This window comes from Amblyraja radiata, chromosome 15 (genome assembly GCF_010909765.2).
Source record: "Amblyraja radiata isolate CabotCenter1 chromosome 15, sAmbRad1.1.pri, whole genome shotgun sequence".
NCBI lineage: Eukaryota > Metazoa > Chordata > Chondrichthyes > Rajiformes > Rajidae > Amblyraja > Amblyraja radiata.
Window position 1 is genome coordinate 39,393,604 of NC_045970.1, and position 15,016 is coordinate 39,408,619.

Genomic DNA, 15,016 nt, shown 5'->3' on the forward strand with positions numbered 1-15,016 from the left:
AGATCGGCCTTCCTGAGAGTAAATCCACGGAAAGCAACTGGCCCAGACGGAGTTGCTGGCCGTGTTCTTCGTCGCTGTGCGGACCAGCTAGCGGGAGTATTTGCGGACATATTTGATCTCTCCCTACTCCGTTCTGAGGTACCCACCTACTTCAAGAAGACCACCATCATCCCAGCGCCAAAGCAAAGCAAGGCCTCATGCCTAAACACTACCATCCAGTAGCCTTGACATCCACCATCATGAAATGTTTTGAGAGGCTAGTTATGGAACATATTAAATCCAGTCTACCCAGTGGCCTTGACCCACTGCAGTTCACCTACCTCCCACAACAGGTCCACGGACGATACCATCGCCCGAGCCCTACACTCATCCCTAGAACACCTGGATAAGAGAGACACACACATCAGACTCCTATTCACAGACTACAGCTCTGCCTCTTATACCATTATACCATCCAAGCTCATCACCAAACTAGCGGGACTGGTGTCAGCATTCATCTCTGCAACTGGATCCTCATCTTCCTGACCAACAGACCCCAATCAGTGAGGGTTGGGGACAAATCATCCTCCACGATAATCCTCAGCACGGGGGCTCCACAAGGATGCGTTCTCAGCCCCCTTCTTTACTCCTTGTACACCCACGACCATGCATCCATGTACAGATCTAATTCAATTGTGAAATTCCCAGACGACACCATCATTGTGGGCCGGATATCAAATAATGATGAGACGGAGTACAGGAAGGAGATAGAGAACCTCGTGTCCTGGTGTCGAGACAACAACCATTCTCTCAATGTCAGCAAGATGAAGGAGATAGTCATCGACTTCAGGAAGTGAAGCGATACACAGAGCCTAGTTTACATTGATGGTGCCAAAGTAGAGATGGTTGAAAACTTCATTCCTAGGAGTCAATATCACCAACAACTTCTCCTGGACCACCCATATTGAAACAACGGCCAAGAAAGCACACCACGACACTACTTCCTTAGAAGGCTTAGGAAGTTTTGGCATGTCCCCTACAACTCTCACCAACTTCTACAGATGCACCATAGAAAGCTTTTTATCAGGATACATCACAGCTTGGTTTGGGAACAGCTCCACCCAAGACCCCATGAAATTGCAGCAAATTGTGGACACAGCCCAGGCTATCACACAAACCAACCTCCCTTCTATTACCTACCTCACGCTGCCTCGGCGAGGCCAGCAGCATAATCAAGGACGAGTCGCACCCTGGCCACTCCCTCTTCTCCCCTCTCCCATCAGGCAAAAGGTATAGAAGTGTGAAAACGCACACCATCAGATTCAGGGACAGTTTCTTCCCAGCTGTTATCAGGCAACTGAATCATCCTGCAGCAACCAGAGAGCGGTGCTGAACTACTATCTACCTCTTTGGTGACCCACGGACTATCTTTGATCGGACTCTCCTGGCTTTACCTTGCACTAAACGTTATTCCCTTATGATGTATCCATACACTGTAAATGGAACGATTGTAATCATGTATTGTCTTTCTGCTGACTGGTTAGCACGCAACAAAAGCTTTTCACTGTACCTCGGTACACGTGACAATAAACTAAACTGAACTGAGTCCACGCCAAGCAGCAGTCACCCATACACTAGTTCTATCCTACACACCAGGCACAAATTACAGAAGTCAATTAACCTACAAACCTGCACGTCTATGGGATGGAGTACCCGGAGAAAACCCATGCAGCGACAGAGAGAACGTACAAACACCACACAGACAGCACCCGTAGTCAGTATTGAATGCCAGGTCTCTGGCGCTGTAAGGCAGCAACTCTACCACTGCGCCACTGTGCCCTTTGATGGTGGGGAGGTCAGTACCAGTGATGGACCGGGCAATGTCTACCATTCTCTGCAGCCTCCTTTGTTCCTGGGCGTTCAAATTACCAAACCAGACCGAGATCCACATTTATCAGCTTCCATCAAGAGAGGGATTGTTGAAGAGGTGAGGTCAGACCCAATTCCACTGATGAGACACTGACTAAGGAGATGAAACAAAACAATGGGTATAAAAGAACAGAGATTTTAATAGAGACTATATAACATTCTTTATTTATTAGTTTTCTTGATGTAGCATTGGGAAACTTTGCTGGAAAAATATCGTAACTTCATTTATATCCTTGCTTGTTGTTGTTCAATAAATTGGCCTGACATCTAATAAGGTCTGGTCGTGTTCAGTTTAGTTTAGTTTAGAGATACGGCATGGAAACAGGCCCTTCGGCCCACTGAGTTCTCGCCGACCAGCGATCAGCCCGTACATTTGTACTATCCTACACACATTAGCCTTTAGAGATACGGCGCGGAAACAGGCTCTTCGGTCCTCCGAGTCCACCCCAATCAGCGGTCACCCAATCAGCGGCAAACTAACACTACCCTACATGCTAGGGACAATTTACAATTTACAGAAGCCAATTAACCTACAAACATGTAGTAGGTATGTTGCAAAGCCTACCTGAAGCGTCGTTGAAAATCTGCCGCTGCGGGTGTGCGCGATTTTGGCGCCGTTTAGAGGGGGCGGGTTTAAAACGCGATTTTCTCTAGGCTGTTCAAATCGAAGATGTTCAGCCTAGTTAATTATTAACGAAAAATCGCTGAAAGACCCCGTCGCAAAGGCTATTATTAGTTTTAAAGGCCTCGTATAATAGTTATAGTAGTTTAAAAATCAACCTCTAAACCCGCGACCACCAGCAACCGCAGGGTCTCATAAAGCAAACCACAGAAGGTAAGTTGTATATTTTTACATTAAAAAGGGCTTCTAAAGATCCCTTTATACAAAGTTTAATATTGCGAGGAGCTCATTTTGGGCCCATTATATCCCGCAGTATTTTTCTGGGCATTTGGGGCACAAATCTACCGCAATGTGAACGTTCTAAACCAGCGCGTTCCACAGGGACCCACTGGAAAGCTGATTTAAATGGGCATTTATTTACAGCAATTGAACACTAAATTCCTTCCATTTGGTCTATAAATTAATGTAAATGAGATTTAAAAATCGTGTTTTATTGTGAATTATTTGTGAATATTATTTGGACATTTAGGCTATTTAAAAATGTTAATCATTTATTAAGAAATGGATAGATGTTTAGATCTAGTAATTGAAGTCTGAAATTAGCTACAATTAGGTAGCTAACTAATTATATGCTTTAATTTCAGGTCATCCAAGTAAGATTATTTTATATTTGTTTCAGAATGCTTCAATCTATGATAACTGAAAATTTCATTCAGTTCTCTTAATTTTTAAGAAAGTTATGGGCTTTTGACTGTTCACGATCACAGCTTTTTTGTTATGTCCATAGAAAATCAATAGGGAACAAGATGCTCATTTCCCAGTATGAAAATGGCTATAACTTTTTAAATACTTGAGATATGAAAGTGAATTAGGTGTCAAATTAAACTTATTTTTATGCTTTATCTGATGGGATAAATTGCAGACTTGATTTTTAAAATCTCAAAATTTTGTAACATTGCTACATGTAGGTCTTTGGAGTGTGGGAGTAAACGGGAGCACCCTGAGATGACCCACCCGGTCACGGGGAGAACGTACAAATTCTATACTGGCAGCACCCGTAGTCAGGATCAAACTTTGGACCCCGGCGCTGTACAGCGACAACTCTACCGCTGCGCTACTGTGCCGCCCTTATGATGTGGTTGCACCATGAAAGGTCTGTAGGCCATCCTCGAATGGTTGAGGACTGATCCAAATCTAAGGCAGTCTGAAGAGGGGTTCCTCTGCTCATCTTCATGCGTCCATGAGTAGGGTGATGTGGGCAGGAGATGTGGTCGTCTGCCTTGGTATTGCTGAGGAATGTGAGATACGATCTGGTGTATAGGACTTGGAGTCTGAAGAAGGGTCCCTACCCGAAACGTCACCAATCCATCTTCACCAGTGGTGCTGCCTGACCCGCTGAGTTACTCCAGTACTTTGTGCCTTTTTAAGGTGTTATTGGTTTATTATTATCATGTGCAGCAAGATACAGTGAGAAGGCATTGCTATCCAGTCAAATCATGCCAGTGATAAACATGTCATAGGAGCAGAATTAGGCCATTTGGCCCATCGATTCTACTCTAAACAGCCAATCATGGCTGATCTATCCTCAACCCCATTCTCCTGCCTTCTCCCCATAACCTTCGGTGCCCTTACTAATCAAGAACCTCCACTTTAAAAACACCCGTTAACTTGGCCTCCACAGCCGTCTTTAGTTTAGCTTAGGTACACAAAATTGCTGGGGAAACTCAGCGGGTGCAGCAGCAGCTATGGAGCGAAGGAAATAGGCGACGTTTCGGGCCGAAACCCTTCTTCAGACAGCTTAGTTTAGTTTTGAGATACAGAGCAGAAACAGGCCCGTCGGCCCAACAAGTCTGCACCGACCACACAGATCCCCACACATTAACACTATCCTACCCACACGAGGGGCATTTTTTTTTTTACATTTACATTTACAAGCAAATTAACCTACAAACCTTTGGAGGTACGTCTTTGGAGTGTGGGAGGAAACCGAAGATCTTGGAGAAAACCCACGCAGTCACGGGGAGAACGTGCAAATTTTGTACAGACAGCGCCCGTAGTCAGGATCGAACCAGAGTCTCTGGCACTACAAGCGCTGTATGGCAGCACCTCTACTGCTGCGCCACCGTGGCAATGAATTGCACAGATTCACCGCCCTCTGGCTAAAGAAATTCCTCCTCATCTCCTTTCTAAAGGTACATCTTTTTGTTCTGAGACTGTGCCCTCTGGTCCTAGGCTCTCCCACTAGTGGGAACATCGTAGATTATAGAATAGATGTAATCATGAAAGAGGCGCTCCTTCTAAGAAGTTTAATAAGGTTCAGTTTGCCTATGAATACTCTACCATAGAAAAGTACAGCACAGGAACAGGCCCATCAGCCACACAATGTCCATGCCAAACTTAATGCTGTTAAACTAATCTCCTCTGTCTGCATATGATCCCCATCCCTCCATTCCCTGTATATCCATGTGCCTGCCTCAGAGCCTCTTAAATGCCACTATCATGTCTGCCTCCACCACCACCCACGGCAGCACGTTCCAGGGACCCGCCACTGAATAAAAAAACTTGCTCCACATGTACTTGAGTTTGAACTGATTGTATCTATGCAGAAACACGGAACTGCTTTTCATTGTATCTCGGTTCTAGACTAAGTGGGACCCGTTGGGTCCCTGCCACACGGGAGGCCTGGTCCCCCAACGCAACCCATTCCCACACGCAATATTCCACCACTCACCCGTTCCCCCAACGCAATATTCCACCACTCACCCATAGCCCCTAACTGCACAGGCGCGGCAGTATTCCACCCCTCATCCCCAGCACTCTCTCCCCGGCCTCTCACCCTCCTCGGCTTCCCTTCCGCCGCCTTCACCAAACCCTCCCGCACCTCCCCCCCACCTCTCCCCCTCCCGAAACCGCCCCTCCATACCCCCCTCTAGCCCTCGTATCCCCACCGCACGCTCAACGCCCCGACCCCACTATCCCTCCTCACCTCCCCACGGCCCGCTCCCATCGCACACCACCCGACCCACGGCCCCACGAGAGCCCACCCCCACGCTCCCCTAAGCACCTCCTCCCTCTTCTTTCCTCACTCCTCCTCCCCTCCCCAATCCCTCCCTAACCTCTCCCTCTATACCCCTCCTCCCCTACTCTCCCTCCTCACTTCCCCCATTTTCCCTCTCCCTCCCTACACCCTCCTCTCCCTCAATCCCCCCAGTCTCCCTCCTCACCTCCCCCACTATCCCCCCTCTCCCTCCTCTTCCTCAATCCCCCTACTCTCCCTCCTCACCTCCACAGGATCTCAAGTTTGCCGCTCCTCTCCCTTCTTGTGAGCCCCGGAGGAGCATCAGCCATTGGCGTACTCAGAGCCAGACGCGGCCCCGGAGGAGCATCAGCCATTGGTGTACTCGGAGCCAGACGCGGCCACGGAGCACCAGCAGCTACGGCCGCACGCCGGTAAAGGTGCCGGTGACTGACAACGGACGCAGCCAATCAGTGCGGCGATGGCGCAGGAAGGGGCATCACCGTCGCGGCGGTGACTGACATGAGAGGAGACCAATCTGCGCATGCGCAGTTTTAAAGATTTTTAAACCTTAATAACTTTTTAAATATACCACCGATCGGAACGAAACGGTGCATTTGCAGCACAGAAGAAGGGTGAGTAAGGTGGCGAAAAACTCGTAGCACTATCTTGTACCATTTCTGCGCAAATGTAAAAACAACGCAATCCGGAAGATAACAAGATGAGGGTTTTAGTTATGTATAGATAGATGTGACAATAATTAGCTCAGTTTTGGTCAGTTTGGTTTAGTTTAGCTTAGCTGGGTTTATGTTAGTTCAGTTTAGTATAATTTAGTTTAGATTTGTTTTTTTGTGCGAGCTATCCGGTCTATGAAAAGATTACACATGATTACAATCAAGCCATTCACAGTGTATGGATACAGGATAAAGGGTATAATTATTTAGTGCAAAATAAAATGTGATAAAGTCTGATTAAAGATAGTTCCAAGATCTCCACTGAGGTAGATGGGAGATCAGGACCACTCTCGAGTTGGTGATAGGATGGTTCAGTTGCCTGATAACAGCTGGAAAAAAACTGTCCCTGAATCTGGACATATGGAACCCAAACCTAAATCTCAACCTAGAATCTCCTTTAAACATCCCCCTCTAATCTTGACGTTATGCCCTCTAGACTGTCTACCCTATCTATGCCTCTCATTTGAGTTTATTTTAGATATTAGACATACAGCATGGAATTGGGCTCTTCGGCCCACCGAGTCCATGCCGACCATCGATCACCCGTTCACACTAGTTCTATGTTATCCCACTTTCTCATCCACTCCCTACACACTAGGGACCATTTACAGAAGATAATTAACCTACAATCCCGCATGTCTTTAGGATGTGGGAGGAAACCTGTGCACCCGAAGGAAACCCACGTGGTCACAGGGAGAACATTCAAATTCTGTACAGACAGCATCTGCAGTCAGGATCGAACCCGGGTCTCTGGCGCTGTGAGGCAGTGGTTCTACCAGTTGCGCCACTGTGAATTCTCAGCTTTTATATTTTGTGTCCAGCATTTACTGGGAAGCTGTCAAGGTTTACTGCACGATTAGAGCATGAAGGAGGTTTTGGTCAAAGTTGAGTTTGTGATGGAACCTTGCTGATATGATCAGGTTTTGGAGAGATACTGTAACTCTGGCGTGTGAGATTAAGTTACATCGTGACTCTGCCACGCATCCCCACTGACAAAGGGAGGTTTTGCTCTGAGATTCTTCATCATCGATTACTTAGCGCCTTGTGTTTGCAGAGTACATTCAGTACAGCCGTATCATCTCAACGTGATTGAAAGGAGTTCAAATAAAATGTGAGTTCAGGACGCACGAGATTTCATATTTCATATTTTGTTCTGATATAAAGGGAGGTCATTTCGGCCCATCGTGTCTGTGCTGGCCCGTGGAGCAATTCTCACAATTTAGAGAGTCATGGAGTCATACAGTGTGGAAACAGGCCTTTCAGCCCAACTTGCCCATGCCGATCAACATGCCCCATTTGCACTAGCCCTACCTGCCTGCATATGGTCCATATCCCCCCCCAAACCTACCCTATCCAAGTTCCTGTCTAAATGTTTCTTAAACGTTGCAATAGTATCTGCCTCAACTACCTCCTCCGGCAGCCCATTCCATATACCCACTACCCTTTGTGTAAAAAAGCTACCCCCTCTATATACACTTTCACCTTAAACCTATGATTCTCGATTCCTCTACTCTGGGTCCAAATGAGTCCACGAGTCATTGGAACAGTGTTTGGCCATTCGGCCCATCAAGTCTATTCTGCCATTCAATCATGGCTGATCTATCTGTCCCTCTCAACCTCATTCTCCTGCCTTCTCCCCGTAACCTTCAATGCCCTTACCAATCACGAATCTGGCAATTTCTGCTTTAAATAACCAATGACTTGGCCTCCATAGCTGTCTGTGGCAATTAATTCCACAGATTCACCACCCTCTAGCTAAAGAAATTCCTCCTCATCTCCTTTCTAAAGTTATGTCCTTTTATTCTGAGGCTGTGCCTTCTGGTCCTAGACTCTCCCACTCCTGGAGACATCCTCTCCACATCCACTCTATCCAGGCCTTTCACTGTTCGGTAGGTTTCAGTGAGATTTGCCCTCATCCTTCAAAACTCCAACAAGTGCCGTCAAACACTTATTATACCTTAACCCAGCTATCCCCGGGTTCATTCTCGTGAACCTCCAAACCTCCTCTGGATCCTCTCCAATGCCAGCACACCCTTCCTCAGATATGGAGCCCAAAACTGTGCACAGTAGGGTCACACAGCACGAAAACAGGCACTTCAGGCCCACGCATCGATGTCAACCAAAATAACCCCTTATCCAAAACTACACCCTACCCCACTCCCTTCCTCAGTTTAAATTGAACATATCATACAGTCGTGGAATTCAGCGTGGAAAGAGACTCTTTGGCCCAACTCCTCCATGCCAGCCAAGATGCCCATCTACACCAGTCACACTTGTAAACATTGGGAACATATCCCCCTAAACCTCACCTATCCATGAACCTGTCCAATTGTCTCATTCATGTTGTTATTGTACCTGCCTCAAATACTTCCTCTAGCAGTTTGTCCCATATACCCACCACCCATTAGTGAAAAAAGTTATCTCTCAGGTTTCTTTCCCCTTAAGATTATGCCCAGTGGTTCTTGAATCCCAAACCCTGGGAAAAAAAGACTGTGCATTCACCCACATCTATTCACCTTATGGTTTTATACATTTCTACAAGGTCACCCCTCATCCTCCTGCACTCCAAGGAATAAAGTCCTAGCCCGCCCAACCTCTCCCTGTAGCTCAGACTCTCGAGTCCGGGCAACATCTTCATAAATCTTCTCAGCACTCTTTCCAGCTTAATGTAATTTATTCCCTGTGATTTATTCTTTCCACATTCCCGTCCATTTCCCCCAGATTCTACCATGAGACAATTTGCAGCAGCCAATTAAACAGCTCCATTCAAGACCGTAAGAAATTTGCAGAGAATTGTGGACAAAGCCCAGACCATCACACAAACCAACACCCCTTCCATTGACTCCATCTACACTTCATGCTGCCTCGGCAAGGCCACCAGCATAATCAAGGACCAGTCTCACCCCGGTCACTCCCTCTTCTCCCCTCTCCCATCAGGCAAGATAAGTGCGAAAACGCACACCTCCAGATTCAGGGACACTTTCTTCTCAACTGTTATCAGGCAACTGAACCATCCTCTCACCAACTAGAGCACGGTCCTGGGCTCCGATCTAACTCATTGGAGACCCTTGGACTATCTTTGATCGGACTCTAGTGGACTTTATAAACGTTATTCCCTTTATCATGTATTTGTACACTGTGGATGGCTCATGTATTGTCTTTCCACTGACTGGATAGCACACAACAACACGTTTTGCACTGTACCTCAGTACACGTGACAATAAACAAAACTAAATCTGCACATAACTTGTTCAGCACCAGACAGTGGCAACTTCTGTGTGTTGACTACGGCTGGTCTACTGTACGATGTTATCGGGTTCTATGCAAAACAAAGTATTTCACTGTACCTAGATACATGTGACAAAGATATATCATTGATTCATTGAATTGAATCATTGACGTTTTTGGGATGTGGGAGGAAACCAGAGCACCCAGAGGAAACCCACACGACCTGACCTGGCGAGTTCCTCCAGCACTTTGTGTTCTTTTCCCAGGAACGATACGAGAGATGATGTGTGGATCGAATCAAAGCCCATTCTTTCAGCATTGGTGCAAATGGCTTTAGTGCCGTTGAGTAGTTAACACAGGCAGTTCTTTCTCAATTAAAGTTCTGTCACAGGTGTGATTTATTGAACATTGGCTTTGTTATTTTGCAGTGAATAGCTTTCATTGCTGAGTGGTAAGATTTGCTTCATGAGCGAGCTGTAAAGAAAAGAATAAATCTTCCAAAATCCCAGAGAACATTCCAGAATTGGAAAACCGGAAAACACAGGTCATAGGTCGGTAGTGGTGCTGCGAGTCGACTGCGTGTTCGTCATTTTTCTTTTATTGTTTTTTTTTGTGTGTCCAAATATGTGTTTCAATGTCTCTTGGTATGTCTTGTGTGGGAGTGGTGAGGGGGGGTAAGGGAGGAAGCGCTTTCGGTCGCCTACTCCACGGAGAGGCGACTTTTCCATGTCCCCTCCCTCGCGGCCTAACGCCATGGATTGGTGCGGCCTTTCCCGGAGTCGGGGCCTGGAGCTTCAGCAGCGGGCGCAGCGTGGACTTCTCATCGCGGAGCGGGCGATCCCTTGCCGGGGTCGCCAGAAGGGAGTGCTCCGATTGCTGGCCCGCGACTTATAACATCCTGAAGCCGCGGTCTATGGAGCTTCTAGCCGTGGGCGCGGTGGGAACTTAACATCCGGAGTGGGATCCCTCGCCGGGGATCCCCGGAGACGAGCTCCGACCGCCGGTCTGTGGCCTACAACATCCTGAAGCCGCAGTCTCTGGTAGAGAGGCGCCGATTCGGGACTTACCGTCCCAACGAGAGTGCCTGTACACCCGGCCGTCCGCAGCGACGACTACGGAGGTTTATGGCCTCGACCACGGGGGAACTATGGAGGAGGTCTGACTGTACTTTGTGCCTTCCACCACAGTGAAGAATGCTGTGGTGGATGTTTGTGTTAAATGTTATTGTGTATTGTGTGTTCTTTTAGATTGTACCGCTGCTGGCAAGTTAATTTCACTGCAATTTATTGTGTATGTGATGAATAAAAAATGATTGATTGATTGATTGACAATAACCTATGAATTATATTGCATAAGTGTATATGTTGCAGGCACGTGCCGTCATGGTAGGCAAGGTAGGCACTGCCGACCCTGATTAAAATGATAAAATGGTAATTATTAAATATAAGTAGTAGAGGCATGGGAGAAAAATGCCTACATAAGAGATCGATCTCTTTGGTAGGCATAATTCTTCATGCCTTTCATCCACAGTACATGTTACACGCGAAGGTCTGTGCAGCTGACATGCCATCGATGGTGCTTCAAGCCGTCAATTTCAAGAGTACTGAAGGCAGCTGAAATTCTGCCTTTGCAGGACTGCGCATGCGCTGCGCAAGTTTCTTGGCGGGTTTTTCCATAGTCTATCCCTCATTGCTGATGGGAAGCGGCTGTAAAAGGACAGCGCTGCTGAGGAGGGAAGAGTTCCTTTCACAGCATGTGGGGAGTCTGGCCTGGGGTAAAGTTGCGGGGAGGGCAGGAGCGTTGAGAAGGAGGGGGTCGGGGATCATTCCAGTAACTCACTTGCCGCGACAGCTTAAATTCCGACAGCGTGATCAAGGGACCAATTGAGGTTACTCGGCAGTCGGAATTTAAGGATTTGAGGGAAGCGGCTGACAATAGCGAAGCCGGCGAGCAGCAAGTGAGAGATGTTCAGATGGAGAGCAGGTCGGCAGAAGGCGCTGAGGTGGCGGCCAGTTCCGCTGTCCGCTCCCGAAGCTGTTTGCAGCCACCCGAGCTGCTTCCCTCCCCGGCCACAATGCGGTGGATCCGCGTCCGGAGCGCCGCGACAGCGGTGAGTGAGTGAGTTACTGGCATAATCCCCGACTCGCTCCTTCTCAATGCTCCTGCCCTCCCCGCAACTTTACCCTGGCCAGACTCCCCACAAACTGTGAAAGGAACTCTCCCTCCAATTGGTCCCTTGAACAAGTATTGTCATTCAATAAGATCACAACTGATTCAACTTGTCCCGGTGTACTCCCGTTTTTCCCACCATCTCTCAACCTGCCGTCACCCTCCACCCTCAGTAATTCAGAATGAAGGAGATTTAGAAGCCTTGGGCAAATTGCTTTTTTTATTTTTATTTTTTTGAGCGTGAGAAATTCTATGTCTCACCAGCCTTCTTTCAAAAGCCCGCACTCAAAATGGGGGTGCGTTTTCATTGCCGGGAAATACGGTACTTTATTAAGAGATTTGGATTTTGAAGACTTTATAAAAATCGACCGACAGCCTACGGAGAGAACAATCTGCACATGCGCGGTTTAAGATTTTTAAAAAAGTCGACTGACTGCCTACCCTGAGTAATTGCTCACGGCACGTGCCTGATATGTTGTGTAGTTGAGTTTAGAGACACAGCGCGGAAACAGGCACTTCGGCCTACCGATTCCACATTGACCAGCGATCCCCATACACTGGCACCATCCTGCACACTAGGGACAATTTACAATTATTTACCAAAGCCAATTAACCTACAAACCTGTACATCTTTGGAGTGTGGGAGGAAACTGGAGCATCTGAGGCAAACCCACGCGGTCACAGGGAGAACGTACACACTGGGGACTGTTTCCAGAAGCCAATTAACCTACAAACCTGCACGTCTTTGGAATGTGGGAGGAAACCGAAACACTCGGAGAAAACCTGCGACGTCACGGGGAGCACGTACAAACTGCGTACAGACAGCTCCCGTGGTCAGGATCGAACCCGGGTCTCTGGTGCTGTGAGGCAGCAACTCTACCACTGCGTTACTGTGCCGCCCTTACTGCCCTTACAGTATTTCATATCAGGAATGCTTTCAGAGGCGTTACTGATTCTGGTGTAGACACTGCAAACCTCAAGTCAAGTCAAGTCAAGTCAAGTTTATTTGTCACATACACATACGGGATGTGCAGTGAAATGAAAGTGGCAATGCTCGCGGACTTTTGTACAAAAGACAAACAACCAAACAACCAAACAAACTATAAACACAATCATAACACACATATTCTTTTACATAATAAATAATGGAAGGAAAAACGTTCAGTAGAGTTAGTCCCTGGTGAGATAGGCGTTTACAGCCCGAATGGCCTCTGGGAAGAAACTCCTTCTCAACCTCTCCGTTCTCACCGCATGGCAACGGAGGCGTTTGCCTGACCGTAGCAGCTGGAACAGTCCGTTGCAGGGGTGGAAGGGGTCTCTCATGATATTGTTGGCTCTGGAGTTGCACCTCCTGATGTACAGTTCCTGCAGGGGGGCAAGTGAAGTTCCCATAGTGCGTTCAACCGAACGCACTACTCTCTGCAGAGCCTTCTTGTCCTTGGCAGAGCAATTCCCAAACCAGATGGTAATGTTCCCGGACAAGATGCTTTCCACCGCCGCTGCGTAGAAGCACTGGAGGATCCTCGGAGACACTCTGAATTTCCTCAAACCTGGACACCATTGAGAGCGTGGGCCACAGTGTGGGGGAGTTCTGGAGCATTTGGTTGTAAGCCCATGAGAGAAGACCCTCCACTTGAAACCATTGCAGATGGTCTTCCAGAAATGGATGCGTAGTGTTGGAGGCACAAGGGGAAAGATTTAGTGGTTGATAGGACAGGTTTAGAGGGATATGGGCCAAACGCAGGCAGGTAGGACTAGCGTAGGTGGGACATCTACCTCATTGGAGAACATTGTACTATCTTTAATCGGACTTTACTGAAGGTTATCTTCAATCTGTATCTAACCCGTGCTGTCTCTGCCCCGGGAGTGTGTAATGGGACAGTGTAGAGGGAGCTTCAATCCGTGTCTAACCTGTGCTGTCCCGCCACTGTGCCACCCATAGTATTTCACAGTCCAATTTCATCTTCACTGCCTGCGGTTTTGGTCTTCCCAATATAGGAAGGATGTGGAGACTTTAGGGCAGAGGAGGTTTACCTGGATTCTGCCTGGATTAGAGGGCATTGGGTAGAAGGAGAGGTTGGGCAGACTTGGATCGTATTCTCTGGGATGTCGGAGGTTGAGGGAAGTATATGATAGAAGTATATGAAATTATGGGAGGCATAAATAGAGTAGACAGTCATAACTTTTTACCAGGGTGGAAATGGCAAAGACTAGAAGGCCTGACTTTAAGATGAGAGTGTCAAAGGTTTAAGGAGTGCGGGGGAAGTTTTTATTACACAGAAGGTGGTGGGTGCCTGGAATGTGTTGCTAGGGGTGGTGGTGGAGGCAGATATGATAGTGGAGTACCAATGTAATTAATGTTTCAGGTCCCTTATGATAAATTGTTTGTCCTTTTCCCTCCACAGATACTGCCTGACCTGCTGAGTTTCTCCAGCACTTTGTTATTTAATTTTTTTACAATGCATATGCAGATTTGTTAGAATATTCACAAGCATAATGAATCTCGTTAAACCTATTAGAAAGTAAATCTGCTGTTGCGCCTTCTTCATGATTACAGCTGTGTCTACAATGTTTCCACTGGTGGGAGAGTCTAGAAATACATGCCTTTAGAAAGGAGATGAGAATGGAATTTCTTTAACCATAGGGTGGTGAATCTGTGGAATTGATAGCCACAGACGTCGGTGGGGGCCGAGTCATTGGGTAATTTTAAAGCGGAGATTGACAGGTTCTTGATTAGTGAGGGTCAAAGGTTAGAATGAATGAATGAATGAATCTCTTTATTGTCATTGCACATGGTACAACGAAATTTAAAAGTCAATCCCACGGTGCGATTCACAAGAGCAATTTTAAATATATAAGAAAAGGTAAAAATATATACATATTAAAAATAAATAAATAAATAAATTAAAAAAAAATTAAAAAAAAAAAAAAATTACAGATAAATAACAATAGCAACTGCAAACAGGTAGAACCATTCAGTTGAATGTGAGTGTTATTTCTTATTTTGCATTGTTAAGTTCACGTATGGCTATGGGGTAGAAGCTGTCTCTGAGTCTGTTTGTGCGAGTTTTGAAAGTGGTGTCCAGGGTGGGAAGGGTCCTTCAGGATGTTGGCTGCCCTGCCAAGGCAGCGAGAGCTGAATATGTCCTTCAGGGAGGGCAGTGGGCAGCCAGTGATTTTTTGTGCGGTGTTGATGACCCTTTAAAGGGCTCTCCTGTCCGCTGCAGAGCAGCTGGCATACCATGTGGTTATACAGTACGCCAGCACACTCTCGATGGAGCAGCGGTAGAAGGGCACCAGCAGCTTCTCCTCCAGGTTGTTTTTCCTGAGGATCCTCAG